The sequence below is a fragment of the Myotis yumanensis genome, unplaced genomic scaffold (genome assembly GCF_028538775.1).
Source record: "Myotis yumanensis isolate MYYU_CA2020_CCGP unplaced genomic scaffold, mMyoYum1.0.hap1 SCAF_13, whole genome shotgun sequence".
In the NCBI taxonomy this organism is placed as follows: domain Eukaryota; kingdom Metazoa; phylum Chordata; class Mammalia; order Chiroptera; family Vespertilionidae; genus Myotis; species Myotis yumanensis.
The window spans coordinates 11,534,331-11,551,552 of NW_027223764.1; the positions used below are offsets into that span (position 1 = coordinate 11,534,331).

At 39.9% G+C, this 17,222-nt stretch overlaps 1 long non-coding RNA gene across 3 annotated transcripts in view; it reads right to left on the reverse strand.

Moving 5' to 3' along the window:
- Positions 1–17,222, reverse strand: part of LOC139021439 (uncharacterized) — a 177,705-nt gene that overhangs the window by 26,361 nt on the left and 134,122 nt on the right. Inside the window, exon 1 of one of the 3 annotated variants that reach the window (XR_011473509.1) lies at positions 9,203–9,257. The exons of the other annotated variants lie outside the window; for them this stretch is intronic. This is a non-coding gene — a long non-coding RNA (uncharacterized lncRNA). Of the gene's footprint in view, positions 1–9,202; positions 9,258–17,222 lie in introns of those variants that run through there. 3 annotated transcript variants of the gene reach the window in all.

Sequence of the window (17,222 nt, forward strand, 5' to 3'; positions counted from 1 at the left end):
AAGTAAGTGAATATTCTCATTCTAAATCTGGGGTGGGGATAGGTGAGGGAATGTTAAGCAGAATGAACAGGCAAGAAAGGAGGAGGTTGTATTAACTGGGTATATGAAAAGCTGCTATGACAAAAAGATCTCACAATACCTTAGCTCAAAGAAAATATAAATTGATCTCTCTTTCCTATAGGTCCATAGTTGAGCAGCCCAGGGTTTGCAGGATGGCCCTTGCCCTACAAAGTTGTCAAGAACACAAGCCATGGAATTGACACAGCTGTGCCTAACCTGTAGCTTTCATCTCTGGCTCCCAAGCAAATGCTCTGGTTCTGCCATTTCCCAGCCATGAAGAAGGAAAAAGGAAGAACTCCAGGAAGTATTGTGCTAGTCAGTGTTTAATAACTGGCTCTCTTGAGGGCAAAGACCTAATTTGTAGCATTTGCTGATTTACATGGAATAAATACTTCTACCATGGCTGATTTCAAACTACCAGCTTCACCTCACTGAATTCAGAGTTGGAAAGAGATGCATACAATGGAGCAACTCCAGCATACTTCCAGCTCCAGAGCAAAATTTCTCTAAATGAATCCATGTAGGATTGTGACAAGACATATTGTACCCATGAACACTAAACTACAGGGTTTTGAGGAAGCCACACATTGGTTAGTATGAAAGGACCCAAAATTTTACTAAAATTCACAGGAAAGGAAATTTTAAAATGATAGGGGTAAAATAGAGGGGATTTTTACAGCAGTAAAAACTATCCTGGATAATACTGTAATGGTGGATACAAGTCATTATACATGTTTCAAAAATTCATAGATTTTTATAACAGTGTAAATTATGGACTTTAGTTAATAATCTATCAATATTGGCTTATCCATTGTAAGAAATGTACCACACTAATGTATGTTGATAATAGGGGAACCTAAAATTGCTCCAAAAAATCTATTAATTAAAAATTATAGAAATGGCATTTCTATGGATATGTATATAAATGTGAGTGGTATGTGTGTGCTTGTGTGTGCATGGTGGGGGGTGGGGAGCATGTAGTAGAGGGGACCTCTTAGATCTGATGGCAAGAGACCTAACTAAATCGCTCCCAACCCCTGTACCCCAGGCCTGGCAGAATAAGAGCAGTCCTATGGAGAAAATGCCCATCTTTCTTCAGTTACCATGCAACCCTCTTCCACAAGGTCATTAATTTGTATCTTATTAAAGTGGGCCTGCCTGGCACTGCACTTTCATTGACTGGAGACATTTCCAGTTGGAAGAATTGTAAATCAGGAGTCCTCCCTGTCTTTTACCCTTTGCTTGCAATTCTTCTTTCTGTAGACTTATTGGAAATAGCCATCATGTGTATTCTATCGAGGTCAGGGGGAGACACCAAGATGGAGTGTGAGAGGAGACACTATCTGTTTCTGCTATCCTTGTCCCCAAAATAAATAACTGTGAAGGATAATTTACCATGTCTCAAAATGTCCTATTTCCTTTCTGTTGTATTATGGTAGGCTGAATGATGGTCCCCAAAGATGACTGACTATGCTCTGATCCCCAGAACCTGTGAATATGTTCTGAATATGGCAAAAAGGATTTTGCAGAGGTGATTAAGTTAAGGGATTTGAAAGATTATCCTGGATTATCTAGATGGATTCAATGTAATCACAAGGAGCCTCACAAAACAGAAAACAGTGTAACAAGGGAAGTAGAGGGACAAAGAGAGACTGGAAGACATTATGCTGTTGGCTTTGAAGGTGGACGATGGGCCATGAGCCAAGGAATACAGATGGCCTCTAAAAGCTAGAAAAGGCAAGGAAACTGATTCTTCCATAAAGCATCCAGAAGGAATGCAGCCCTGCTGACCCATTTTAGGACTTTTGATTTCCAGAACTGTAAGAAAATAAATTTGTGTGTTTTTTTAAGCCACTAAGTTTGTGGTAATTTGTGACAAATTGAAAGCTAATACATATACCTTCTACCTAGTAATCTGTTATTTCTCTACCATCAAACTATCCAGGTGTCCTTTCTTCTGCTTATCTCTTTCTTTTATTTTAGTTCCTGTCTTAAATCTATGGTTTCGGGGCTGAGCCCAAGCAGAACACTCACTACTATCTTGCCTCTCTAGTCTTAGATTGGCACAATTAGTGGTGGGCAGATGAGGACACTCAATAAGCATTTGTTGAATGAATTAAAAGAGTTTGTTTTCCAAATTTATTCTATGTTTAAAAGGATGTTGTGGAGATTTTGTGTTTTAGAATTTTGGTTTTAGTCATGCTGTTTACTTTAAACTACCCTCTCTCCCATAAGAAACCACCCACTTTTCACAAAGTGGCTTCTAGCTGTAAGTACAGGTGGCTTGTAGCTGTAAGTACACATGGCTTCATTTTCTTGGTTTTGACCTAGCCCTGTAGTCTGAGCTCTTTATGGAGTTCCAGTTCCCAGGGCTTCCTGATGGCAAATGGACATCTCAACTTCTTTTTATGTGGGACACCAATCTAAACTAGAATCAGATGGGAAGTTCCAGAGAGCCTCCGAATGTACACTTCTGGGCGGGGGTCAAAAAGATACAGTGACTGTATATAAGACAGCACAACAGCATATGAAACCGAGGAAGGGCTCCTGGCAGCTGTAGAGGCCTTTTGGGCTCATAAAGAGGAAAGCTGCTCCCAAGTCACAGATTATACCCCTGACCCAGGCATTCATCTCAGATATGCAATGTCCTAGGTCACAAGGAGACCAGGCAACAAATTAGAAGCAGATGAGAGCCTACAATCAAAATACAATTCGAAGGATGTTGCCTTCTGAGAACGGGTCATGAAGTCTAAGAGTATACAAAATGCATTGCAGAGGAACTTAGAGACCAATAGCTCAACTTCTGTGTAGAGCCACGCAAATGAATTCTGCTCCCAGGCCTCAGTTTTCTAAGGACCACATAAACAGCAAATGGCTGGGTCAAGTCTTGGCAGCATGAATACAACAAGGAGGGCACATTTGTTGTTAACTCAGAATGGGTCACAATGCAATGAGATGATGGAAGATCACAGCAACTTGCTAGATTTTAATGTTAAGTCATTTCACTTTTTTGGGGGGGTTCCTTTACAAAATCATTGAATCCATTCAAACACACACACACATACACACACACAACCAGACACTACTGGGAAGAGTGCTGCTCCACTAAGGTGACAATGGATGTGGTAAAAATCAGCACTTCTCATCCTCATCCGTCTTTGATTCCTTTTCATGAATCAGGGAACTGCCAAGTGTCAAATATTTCCAGTTATATAAGCCCTGCAAGATGGAGATTTTATTTCTCAGAGATAACACAGGACAGAAGACTTCAGAGAAGGCACCACTTAAATGTCCTAAGTGGATATGCCTCTCCATGGGAGCAGAGAAGAAGGAAGACACCAATTAAACTGAACCCTCAGGCGTAGACATCTCATTACTGGCATATGTCGAGTGGAAGCTGCTCAGGACCACCTCCAATGTGCTAGACCTCAGCTCGAGCCATTGCCCAACCTCTTAGGACAACCCCCAGGCGAATGACAGAACATTATTTCAGTCATTCTAAATGAGACCCCACCCCCAGTAACCAACATTTGGCATTTCAGTAGGAGTTCATTCCAGACTGGTTCCCCACAGTCATAAGTAGAAAATTTTATATCAACTTAAAATCTCATGCATCTCTAAAGAGGACCGGCAGAGTCCCTTTGATATAAAGAAAAGCACTGTGGCTTTGTGTTTCTGTTATGTTCTATTACAGACAAGCCTCCTACAATGGCAATCTCATGGTGCCCAGCTCCAATCTTAAACTACAAACCATGGAATGACTGAAAGAAAGTTTATTGAAAAAGAACTACAGCTAGTTAAAAACCATATGGAAAAAGTTTGATCTCACTTGTAATAAAAAAATGTTTAAGTTTACATAACAATGAGATTCTACCCTTGTCTATAAGATCTGAGAAAATATAAACATCAAGGTTGGCAAAGTTGGGATGTAATGAACATCCCCACAGTGTGCTAGTGAGTGTGAATTGATTTGACTATATTAGACTGTAAACCAGTCATTTGTATAAAAAAAACTTAAAAAGTGCCCTTTGAGGGAATCCACTGTATGGCAGAACATAGTTGCCAATGATACATCTGATAAGGGGTTAATTTCCAAATAAAGTACTCATACAACTCAATAAAAGGAAGACAAACAATCCAATTAAAAGTGGGCAGAGGACCTAAATAGTCACTTCTCCAAAGAGGACATACAAATGGCAAAGAGGCACATGAAAAAATGCTCAACATCACTAAGTCAGAGAGATGCAAATTAAACCAACAATGAGTACCACCTCACACCTGCCAGAATGACTACTATTAATAAACCGACAAGCAACAAGTGCTGGCGAGAATGTAGAGAAATAGTAACCCTAGTACACTGCTGGTGAGAATACAGACTGGTGCAGCCATTACGGAAAACAGTATGGAGTTTCCTTCAAAAATTAAATATAAAACTGCCATTTGACCCACTTATTCCACTTCTAGAAATATATACTAAGAAACCTGAAGCACCAATCAGAAAGAATGTATGCATCCCTAATTTCATAGCAGTGCAATTTACAATAGCTAAGATCTGGAGACAGCCCAAGCGCCCATCAGTGGTACATTTACACAATGGAAAAGCTGTGGTACATTTACACAATGGAATACTATGCAGCTATAAAAAAGAAATATCTTTTACCCTTTGAGACAGCATGGAGGGACCTGGAGAGTATTATGCTAAGCAAAATAAGCCAGTCAGAGAAAGACAAATATCACATGATCTCACTCTAATGAACAAAATAAACTAACAAACAAAATAGATCCAGAGACATACAACAGACTGACGATTCTCAGAGGGAAGGTGTGTGTGGGAGGGGGGAGTGGGAAGAGACTAACCAAAGAACTTAGATGTATATATGCGTAACCCATGGACACAGACAATAGTGCTATGAAGGCCTAGGAAGGGGGAAGGAGTGGGGAAGAGGGCGTAATGGGGGGGGGGGGGGATCTGTAATACTTTCAACAATAAAGGTAATTTTTTTTAAGAAAGAACCCTTTGAACTAGTCATACCACTTCCAGTAAGTATTTAAGGGCAGTTACCCAACACTTAATGCACAAAAATCTTCAACGCAGTATAATCAACAGCAGCAAAAAAAATAATAAAATTAATAAAAGGAAACATTCTAAATAGTCCCTATATGACTATAATGCACATATGTGATGGAATATTAAAAATGATATAGAAACAATATCTTAAAACCTTGTAAAATGCAAATATCATCATATTAAATTTAAAGAAAAGAATAAAATTGTATATACAGAATCCTGACAACTTCTGGGGGGAAAGCCTTAGGATAATGTCAGCACATCAAGATGCAACTGAGTGGCAAATTTGTGGAAGATGTTTTTGTTCTTATTATCTTGCATTTTCCAATTTTCACAATAAGCACATACTATGTTTATACTTAGGAAAAAGTAAACTATGCTTTCAAATATAAGTTAAAATAAAATTGCACGGAAAACAGCCCATTTATACCCCTACTTTGAAGAACATAAACTGGAGGAAAACTCACATCACTTTGTATTTTAATCCATATGTAAATAAAACCCTAGTTTTTATATGCAGATAATTCACGAGTATGGAGAGTCTGGCAGCTGAAACTGGGACTTTGATGTATGCCAGGGCACGCAGAGCTATTAGAAAGAGGATTTGTGATAATCCTGTTGACACAACCCAGAGAACCTCACCTGTTCCAGGTCTCAACTTCACAAAAATATCGTAGAAAGACAAACAGCATGGGATAATTTAGCAATTAAGGGAATTACAGTAAACAGAGGATGGGTTCATTTATCTTTGTTCCGAAGTTTCCATAGATTTCTTTGGAGGGTAAGAGAATAATATTTGCCTTGAGAAACACTGAGGTGCAGGAAATGTCTCTCGCCATTTTGTAAAAATTAGGGCAATGAAACACTGAAATGAAATGCTTTGGAATCCCATGGGACAATCTGTCTCCCCGGCCATGGAATGGTCCTCTGCAGCGCCGCTGAGATGAGACCCCATTGACACAGGGATTTTGTTCGTGTCCAACACCAAACAGTTTTCCCCACAGCAGGTCCAAAACACTCACTTTACTTTTGTTCTCAGGAAGTAGTTTTGACTTCTCTCCAAGGATACTGCCCCATTGAATCTACTCTGACTTGGGACTTTGGATAATATGTTTTGCCATAAAATATAAAGAGCAATGGGAGAGAAGATATTTTTAGGAAGTTGCTAAAGAAAACAATTGTTATAAAGATGGTATTTTGTGCTCGGCGGTGTGGTTCAGTGGTTGAGTGTTGACCCATGAACCAGGAGGTCACAGTTCAATTCCTGGTCAGTGCACATGCCCAGGTTGCAGAAGGTAGCTGATGGATGATTCTCTCTCAGCATTGATGTTTCCATCTCTCTCCCTCTCCCTTCCTCTCTCTGAAATTATATTTTTAAAAAGTTGCTAGGTCTGCATACATCAAAATTAATACATTTTAAAAGATGGCATTCGTTTTAAAGGCCCAGTAAACAAGGAATATTTTGAATGACACTGGGATTGGAGCAGCAGAACTGAGTTGCAGCACTAAATCTGCACACATCTTGAGTTTGGCAGAGCAACCACAGCTTCCATCAGAGTCTCAAAGAGACCCATAATCCAAAAGTCAATTAAAAGCCACTTCTTTACGCAGATCCAGGATGTGTCCACAGGAGGGGCCTGATGGCAGCACGCTAGTTGGCAAATGGTTGTTGTGAAGCAGCCTTTGCACAGCGAGCACATTCACTTTTCCCACAGCATGTGATTTGGATCAATAGGAATGGAAACATTTTCTAAAGATGCTTTCCATCAGACTAAGAAAATGCTATTTGTCTCTGTTTTTGCTGTCATTTTTCTCACCAATAGGATTATTACTATTGAGGGTGACTTTGGAGATAGAGGAGTCAAGGTCACCTCTTGGCTTCATCATTGGCTCTCACAGGTCTAAAAGTGCTCCATAACCTCCCTTTGTGATCTTTAAGGTAAAGAGAAAATCCAGAGAATGAGGCACTGCTCCACAGAAGGCAAGTCCAGGAAACCAAAGGAGCATGAGGGGACAGAGGCATGATTCCACCGAGGCCAGAGAACCAGGCTGATGGGCACCTCAACAGAATCTGGGCCATTTCAATGCTGTCTCCTTAAAAAGTTGCTTCTTACCTCTTCACCCTGTCTCAATTCTATTTTTTTTAATTAACTGCAGTAACTTTACCAGCCAACTCTATTGGGAAGGAGGGGAGGGAGTAAGAACAAGGCATTGATGAATTAAAAAGGATGGCAATAAACTTTGCCAGAGAGAAAAGCTTGATTAAATTCACATAATCATGATTTTTTAACTAATGACAGTCTCCACTTCAGGCTTGGATGTCAAGTCTCCTGGAGGTGTTAACATCATTATTCCACAGGAATACACACAAAAGCAAAAGAATATTATTTCCAAAGCTCTGTTGGGTGATGTGGAAATCAGCATTAACTGAGCTGATGGTCCCTCATTAAATAAGAGATCTTGTTTCCCCTAGGCTTCCATGGAGAACTGCATTAATTCAGAAAACTTAGTTGTGGGAGAGCAATCCTTTCCTAGAAAGCATAAATATGACAAAGACTGTGTTGAAAGTCCTCATGGACCATTGTTTAGCCATAATGACCTCCAGAGGGAGTTTCAAATGGTGTCATGACACGATAAACACATGGAAATTTGGAATGGCTATTCAGGACGACCATTAAGATAATTAACAAGTTGGTCACTTCCCAGTGGCCACCATGAAAACAAAATCTCCACCACAGCTATCAGGAATGCAGTGAAACATAACACTGGAAAGAATTTCAATGTCCAATGCTAGAAAAATGGTAGCAAATTATGGTATGTCCATAAAGTATTTATGATGCTGTCAGTGAAAATTATGTTCATGAGAAATATGTAAGGATATGAGATTAAAGCTTGTGATGTGTTAAATAAATAAATCAGGATTAAAAAAATATATAAAGCCTGATCACAGATGTTTTTAAAACACAATAATCTCTCTAACGAAGATAACCACTAGTAACATTTGTTATATCTAGCCTCTTTCTATACAAGTGACCTTTATTCTTTTCAATTCTGTTTAAAAAGATAAATAACTTAAAACTAAATTCTATGGTGTTCTTTCCGATCAAAAGGGAACTTGTAAATATCTAGAAATAAAGAGTTCTTTCTAAAATTAGGATTTTTTTTTCCTCCAAGATGCTAAACTCAAGGGAAGAGATATTGCGTCTATTGCTGGCAGGAACTTAAACTACTTGACTGCCTCCTCTCCCTGTTTCTCCCCCAGCTGCTCTGAGTCCCAAGACAGAACACAGCAGAGCACAACAACTCTTGTCCTGTTCCTAGCCAGTGAATTTTGGCACACTTATGAGGACCCAGAATTCCCTAACTCGTGACCTTCTAATGGGCCCTGAGGTTGAGAGCCATCTGTTGCTGGCACTTAGAAGCCAGTCTAAAGTGTATGGATCTGAGAATGAAAATAGTTTCAGAAGCAGGATTCCATGTCTACCATCAATGGCCACTGAGCCTTGGCTTTGAGTATCCTTCTGCTGGGAGCACATTCTCCAAGCCAGATACAGGCTGAAAAGGCTCAGGCTGAATCCTGGTAGAGTCCCAGTTCTGCCTGTTATCAGTTGTGTGGCTTTGGGTAGATGACTCAGACTCTCTGATCTCAATGTCCTTGCTTGTAAAATAATTTCTACTCCTAGAGAGCATCGTTACAAGGATTAAATGAGACCATGTATATAGGGACTGTGGCCTGGGGCACTGGTGCACTTTGGCAACAGCCACCCATCATATCTGAGGTGAGGGCTTGGCCTGGTGCTACTGTTGTGGAAATATATTCATCCATGAGGCATGGCATCTACCCATAGTGAGCAAAACCCCCACTACAGAGACATGGAAAAAATGACACTAATTTAAGACTGTCTTCCATAAAGGGCTCAAGTTAGAGTTACCAATTCCATAGAGAATTCAGACTAGAAAAAGCAAAATAAAGCCTGGGAGTTATCACAAAGAAACAACATAGGGCAACAGGACCGCATCTAGACAAGTGGCCACCCAAAGGCCTCTCAGAGGAGATGCCCTGTGAGCACAAACCTGAGTGATGAGAAGGAGACTTGTCTCCTTACTGACTTGCTGTGATGTCCCTCACTTCTCCTAGAGGAATGAAAGACCCTAAGGAATAACACTCTATAACCTGTTCTGCTTGCCTGCCATTCTGTTTTGCAACAAACATTGATTAAGAACTTAAAATAGACTATTTTTAGGGAGGGGAGAGTACTGTAATGGCTAAAGCACAGCATGTGTGGAAACATCACTTATACTGTGTAAGATTTCTCTTTAACAAACCTGTCTCCCCAGTTGGACTGGGGTCAACATGACAAACTGCTAAGGTTACACAGGAAAGCAACTGAAGAGCTCTCTGAAGAAATCTGCAAAGGTTTCTCAGAGAGAGTGACATTTGTGTGGGATCATAAAGGAAGAGTTGGAATTCTCTAGGCAGAGAACAAAAGTAGAGCATTATGGCAAAGGAAACAGCGTAATATGTATGACCTGAAGAAGTGTTTCTGGGATAATGGAGAGACTGAAGCACAGAATGGGGCTGGAAAGACCACCTGAGTTCCAACCACAAAGAGATGTGGATGATTCCCTAACTCACTGAGACCTGAGTGAGTTGGCAGTGAGGGACCATGAGAGGATGCTAAGCTAGGGCATGACCTGGCCAGGCCATCTCATTGCCAGAGGACATTGAACACATCCAGCCAGAAAACCTTACCTGACTGAATTGCTTGATGAATTGTATAAAAGACAACAGGCAGGTGCTCAGGCAAGATGGCTAAATCATGGTCATCAGACTATGCTCCAAGGGAAGCCTTTTTCACAACTGACAGGCATTCATTCATCTCATCACCTTTCATACAAATTGAACTGAACACCTCCTGTAATCCAGGTGTAAGATGTGGCAGTGAGGAGATGGAGATCAAACTTGACCCTGCCTGCCCTCAAGTCTTGAGAAAGAGGCTGACTTCTAAAAAGATGATTATCTGTGCTGTGACATTGTGAAGGAAGCTCAGAAGAAGGACAACCAATCCACTTCTGGGGGGAAAATCTTCCCAGAGGGGGTGATGTCTGATCAGGGACCTGAAGGATGAGGGGAAATTAGCAGGTGAGAAGCAGGGGAAAAAGCTCCAGGCAGAGTCTAAGCACAATTTGGGGAAAACTTCAGGGAGTCTTCAGTGCAAGAAGGGGTGGAAGAAAAGCCCAGCCAAGTAGAAAAACGACATTTGCCAAGATTCTGTGAAAGAAGCAGAGGAGAGAAAGAGGAAAATTAAAGTTGGTAATGAAAAGTTCATTGTTCATTTTCCTAAATTCTGAATCTCCCACTGCCTCTCCCTGGGCACATGTGCCAAAGGATAAAATTGAAGCATTCTTCTTTCTTTCCTTTAAAAAATATATATCTTTTATTGGTTTCAGAGAGGAAAGGAGAGGGAGAGGAAGACAGAAACATCAATGATGAGAGAGAATCATTGATCAGCTGCCTCCTGCACACCCCACACTGGGGATCGAGCCCGCAACCCATGCATATGCCCTGACAAGGAATCGAACCATGACCTCCCAGTTTGTAGGTTGACGCTCAACCACTGAGCCACGCCTCCTTCCTTTTTTAAATACCACACTGATGAATCAATATGTCTGGTTCCCAGGGCAGGCTCTCTATTTTCTTTTCGGTGACTTTGTTTTACAGTTCAAAATGTATGGATGGGAAATCTTATTCTTTTCTCAATTTTAAGCCTGTCTTTTTCAAGGCTATTTCTCTACCAAGCAGGATTACTTGTCCAGAGGAAATTAAATTGATAGACTCTCTCATGTCCTGCAACTTCACCTGCCATCGATTCCACGCAGCAGAGAGGAATCCACCCTTATCGGACAGAGGAGCTCGATTGTAGGCACTGTCAGGGTTTGGAGAGAACACAAAAAGTTGGGGCAGCCTGGAGACAACCCAGAGCCTCCAAGAATCTGTACCTAGTTGCAGATACAATGAGTATTGACTATCTGCCCCCTCCAGATATTGCACAATGCGTTAAACTGTCAATTTATCTCTTCCTCTGAAACCACTTATCGATGCATAGCTCAGACAGGAAGCCAGGGGCATCTGGATAATTTGAAACAGTCTTGCCTCACCCGCCTCCACCCCACTAGCAGCATTAATTTTGCAGATGAGGGATAGAGAATGGAATCACCGATCTGCCCAAACATGTTTATGGTCTTCCGTCTTTGGACTGCCTGTGCAACTTGGCAGCCATCTGAGCAATGAGAAGAGAAAATATACAAGAATCAAAATAAGGCTAATTGTGCCTTATTCTTCTCTATATCCCAGAGTCTGCCATAGAGCCTGGCATATAGGAGTTGTTTGTGTTGTTTTATTGAGGGTCTTTTAGAATTATGACCATTTCATGGATGGGTAGGTGTGTGTATATAGGGTTGAGAGATAAATCAAGCCAATGGGTTTTAATGACTTTTAGCTATAAAATCCTTTCTTTTTTTAAAAAAGGGGGAGGTTAAGTAGTAGGATAAATAGCTGATGGAGGAGGCTATTTATAGCCTCCATGGTCCCAGAAACTGGGCCTGCACAGTAGGCATAGTGGTAGCCACCAGATAAATATGAGGCATGGACTTATTTTTCTTTTAGAGGGTCCTTATTTCCAAGGGCAGATTTGCTCCAAACTAACAGGTAAGAAGAGAATGTCTCCTTGACTTTTGATACAAGAAATTTCTTAATTCCCTAAGTTGGGCTTCTGTTGTCAACTCAAGATGGACAGAGGGGCCACAGCACTGAAGGCTCACGTGTAAAATGGCCCTATGTTGAGGCTGGGCCCTCAACCTGGGTCAGGTTCACATTAAGCATCTCTGGTTGCTCCTATGTCAATGGGAAGCCCTAAATTCCAAATGGACATGGCAGTGTGTGCAACAGACCTGTTTTCTTTTTTTCTTTATTGATTAAGGTATTACATATGTGTCCTTATCCCCCCATAGCCCCCCACCTCAAACCCGTTCATGCCTTCACCCTCTGTTTTCTGATAAGACTCCTTTATACCTCATGTTCTCTTACACAGAAAAAATATCAGGTGCCTTTTATAAGGCACATCCCTTGCAGGATAAACTTTAAGGACAAAAAAAAGTTACAAAACAAAATCCAAGTTTCAAACTGGTTACAGTAAACATGTTGTTAGTGATTATGTTGAAATAGCTATTTTTAGATTTTTATGTGTATTATGGGATAAAGCAAACAAGTCATTATGTGATTTTCTAATTGTAGTATCTCAGGTATCCTTGAGAACTGGATTTCTCAAAGTGGAGAAAAGAGGTACAACTGTGAGATCGAATATCTTAACACATTGTGGACCAGTAGTTTTATTGCTAGCTTTACCCAGTGGCCAGATAAGTTTCTATTGGATGAGTACAAAAAATGTTTTACATAAATGTTAAAGGCACGCTTTAAAATTAAATACCCATTGCATTTTGAAGTTATTTATTACACGTTCTTACAAGCTAATATCTTTTTAAAGAATTCTCGTGATTGGCCACAAGCCTTAGAACAGAAAACACGAGAATTCTCGTGATCCATCCTCAATTAAGAAAAACAGTGCTGGTTTAAAGAAGTATCAGTATGAACTCAAGATGTATTTTATTTTAAGACAGACAAACAAATAAAACAGATCTCCACGTTCTGTTCCCTAAAAAGATGTAGAAAGGCCTAGAAACATGGAGCTGTTCCTAAAACCAGAGCCTGAGAAAAGGACCTGAGTTCAGGTCATTTTTTGTGGGAGGTAATTCCAGGAAGCAAGAGTGAGGCATCAGGAAGAGTAGGTCAGAGGAAGAGCAAAAGCCAGTCAAAGGTCGTGTTACAAGGTCACAGCAGTGGGCAATGGGGGTTCGAGTCTATGCAGACCTCTGAGAAGGTCCCAAATGCCCCCCAGAATTGTCCATCTACTGACAGGAGGTTGGGACATTATCTCCCCTCCCCCCATTTCCTGTTGGATGAGCTGCTAACTCCAGTGTTGATGATTCCCCACATTTCAGAAGATTCTGAGGCTGAAAGCAGAAACATACACGACACATACTTGAGGAGTGATGTTACTATCGGTGAAAGCTTGTGCTCCCACAGAAACTTCTGCTACAGCTACATCTGAAATCAGAGATGGACATGCAGACGTGACACGGAGCACCAAGAGCTTCTGCTACAGATCCGTATTGCAATATTTACAGGTGAAAGGCTACATGCCTACCTAGGATTGGCTTCAAGGTAATAAGGAATGGGGGGGCACCAGTGTATAGTGAAATGAGTGTAACCAGAAACTCAAAATTTTTTAAGCTGAGTAAAAGGTACATGGGAGTTTGCTATACTAGTCTGTCTACTTTTGTAGATGTTTAACATTTGCCATAAGGTACCAAAAAAGGAAGGGGGGGGGGGGTGGAGAGAGGGTGTGAAAGAAGAAAAATAAAAGAGCAAAGTTCCTGGAGTCAGAAATCCTGGCTTCACTAAAATAGGCAAATCAACTAAGCCTTACAAGTCTCAGCTTTGTCATATAAAAATGGAGCCAGTCAAGAGAACCTGGTTCATACCTCATGAAAGTGCATTCACTGTGACAGACAATATCATGCAATACATGTTAGTTATAACATTAGGATTGTAGGAGGTTTCGAAGGTAAGCAGGTCTAATCTGGCTGACCAGGGCGAGTGTCAAGAGCAAAGTGAGTCCACGTTAGCTGGGATTCTGCTCCATAAGCATAATTTGAAAAGCTTACAAGAAAACAAACCCAGAAAACTCAAAAGTTATATGTGTGCATCTAAGGGGGAAACTTGTAGTTGAAAGATGAAACCCCAAATGCCCAGCACATGGGGGTGATCCCCACTGAAGAGTGTAGGATGACACCTGTCAGAAGGAGAGTTACCTCATTTAGGGGCTGAAGGAGGAAGACATAGCATGGTATCTGGCATGGCGTAAATGACCCAAAATTAGTGGTTGTGTTGAATATTACCACTGTGTTAGTTGCTGCTGCTACTGCTGGGAACCAACCCCACCACACACACACACACACACACACACACACACACACACACCGATATTGAGGCTACCATGAATCATTCACCCCAAATTCTTAGACAAGATGATCCCCTCCTTCATGGAATGCCTTCTATCCACAAAGGGCCAGCACAAGAACAGGAAAAAGTGAGATATCGAGCACCATACACAGAGGCCCTCTTACTGTGAAACCTTAACCAGCAAATGTTGTTCAGGAAATGAGCCTGACCTTTCTCATTCTTTGAGAGTTAACCAGAAACCTCATTTTTATTTCCACTCTGTTGAAGTCTTTTTAACACGCATCAGCCCAGCTCGCTGCCTCTGAAACAAAGTTTAATCTCTGAAGGCTCTGACCCAGTGATGGCGAACCTATGACACGCGTGTCATAGGTGACACGTGAACTCATTTTTTTGGTTGATTTTTCTTTGTTAAATGGCATTTAAATATATAAAATAAATATCAAAAATATAAGTCTTTGTTTTACTATGGTTGAAAATATCAAAAAATTTCTATATGTGACACGGCACCAGAGTTAAGTTAGGGTTTTTCAAAATGCTGACACGCCGAGCTCAAAAGGTTCGCCATCACTGCTCCGACCACATTTTGCCTCAGGATCACCTTTCTGACCATCTCTAGTTCTGTCCCAGGAACCAAACCCACAGAAGTCACCTGACCTGAAAACACCTCAGAGGAAGTGTTTTGACTAATAAATAATAATTTTCTTTCTTGTCACTTGCTTCCTACATCTGAAAAATTAAGTGTCAGAAAACAATATTTGATTATTCTAATTAATTAAATAATTAAATTTTTTATCCCATTTTACTGGCTTCTATGAATCCACTGCTAACTTAATACAATATCCCCATTAGTCAAGTCCAGGTTCATGTCCACGTTAGAGCTCCAAATGAATATGTTCAAAATGGGGCCTGAATTACACTTATTGACTAAACCTTGTCACCTTTGTTGAGCTATTTTCTCTGTAATTGGAGAGAAGTCTTCTTTGGAGAGAAGTCTTCTTTGTGTAAAAGTTCTTAAGCTCTCTTGAGCCCCAGTCCCCTTTATAAGCTGATGAAAACCATGGGCCTTTATACCTGGAAAATGTATATATGTACCTAAAGCATATCCATATATTCCTGGGGGTTGCAGCGGCCCCAAGTTTAAAACTATTGGTTTAGAATTTCTTTCATTGCTGAATGGTTAAACCCTTCATCCAGTGTCCCTGGATGCTTACATGGTACAAGTATAAAATAGTGATTCTGAGGTCTACAAGCCTCACATAGAAACCACTCATTGAATTTAGGCCAATTGAATTTTTTAGGCTATTGAATTTTGCCAATGGGGTCACATATTAATTAACTAAAGGTAAACACTCCCTTCCTATAAATGGGGCCACACTGGAAAATGTCCCTATCTCCGCCATGACAAACATCTGTCCCCTCTGCCCATACACAGCCCCTTCCAACCACCTGGGGAGCTTCCTGGTGTCCTCTACAGGGAATGTGTTTCACATCACAAATTAAAACGTCAGAAAAGAGAATAAAACTGGCTCCCAGATGAAGAAGCATTGAACATAAAAATATATATAAATTAAGAATTGCAGCAGCTTCTGAGATGAGAAGAACACCACATGCAGAATGGAGTTCATTCCTTTGTAGGGTTTTTGTTGTTGTTGTTTTAAAAATATTCATATCTAGCTGAATCTTGGTAGTTGAGATTCTTTATTTCTGATTTTTAAAATGAATAAAAAGCACATTGCACTAATTCTTTCAAGTTGTTCCAAACATTTGGGATTTATGAAACAGATGGGGAGCTTTAAAGCCATGTCTCCCTAGCTAAAATGTTACACATAGCCATTTTCCTCTCTATTATTCTGTAAACCTGTCAAAGTGAAAATAGCGGCACTGACTCATTTCCCCTTTCCCCAAATTTAAATTTAGTCATATGTCAAAATAGTTGATTGATACTCAGAAAACGATGTTTTAATTTCTTCAGGAATTACAACAGGAATACTTGCCTGGCATGAAGTTTGTGGGCAGTCAATTAGATTATATCTCTAAGGTACCCATCACTTTATTAACATGAAGCAGTAAAATAGCAGTTGGAGGTAGACTGTGATAAAGAGATACACTATAAACCTAAAGCAACTACTGAATTTAAAATAGCAAAACATTATAGTTAATCAATGAAATAGATAAAAAGAAACAAATATTTAATTAATCAAAAAGAAGGCAGAAAAAAAGGTAAGTGGGGGAAATAAAGAACATATGGATAAGTAGAAAACAAATGGGAAGATAATATATTTAAACCCAGCCATGACAATAATCATATTAAATATAAATACTCTAAATACCACACTTAAAAGATAGAGATAATCAGATGCAATTTTTAAAAAACTAGGCCCAACTATATTCTGCCTATAGAAAATGCACTTCAAATTTAAATACACAACAGTGCAAAGATGGGAGATAATATACCACGCTAGCACAATCGAAAGAAAGCTGGTGTATTAGTATTCATTAGTATTAATATTAGTATATTAGTATTAATATCGAACAAAGTAGATCTTAAAGAATATTACCAGGGATAAATAAGGCCATTTCATAATGGTAAATAGGCTAATCATGAGTACATAACCATTCTCAACATTGATGCACCTGAAAATGGACTTCAAAACACATAAGCAAAAACTCATAGACTGTAACATAAAATGAACAAATCCACAATTTTAGTCAGTGTAGTTCAATATTCATGTCTCAATAATCAATAGAATAAGCAGACAAATGGGTAAACACAGAAATTTGAACAACACTATCAATAACTCCACTAATTGATACAGAGTTTTTCATCCGAAAACAGCAGAATACACATTCTTCTTAAGGTAGAATTGCCAAGAGAGATTACACTCTGGACCATCCAAAGAGCCCCAGTAAATGTGAAGAATTTACGTTATGTTAAGTATATCTTCGGAACATAATAGAATTGAATAAGACATCAATAACACAGTGATCTCTGAAAAATCTCCAAATATTAAG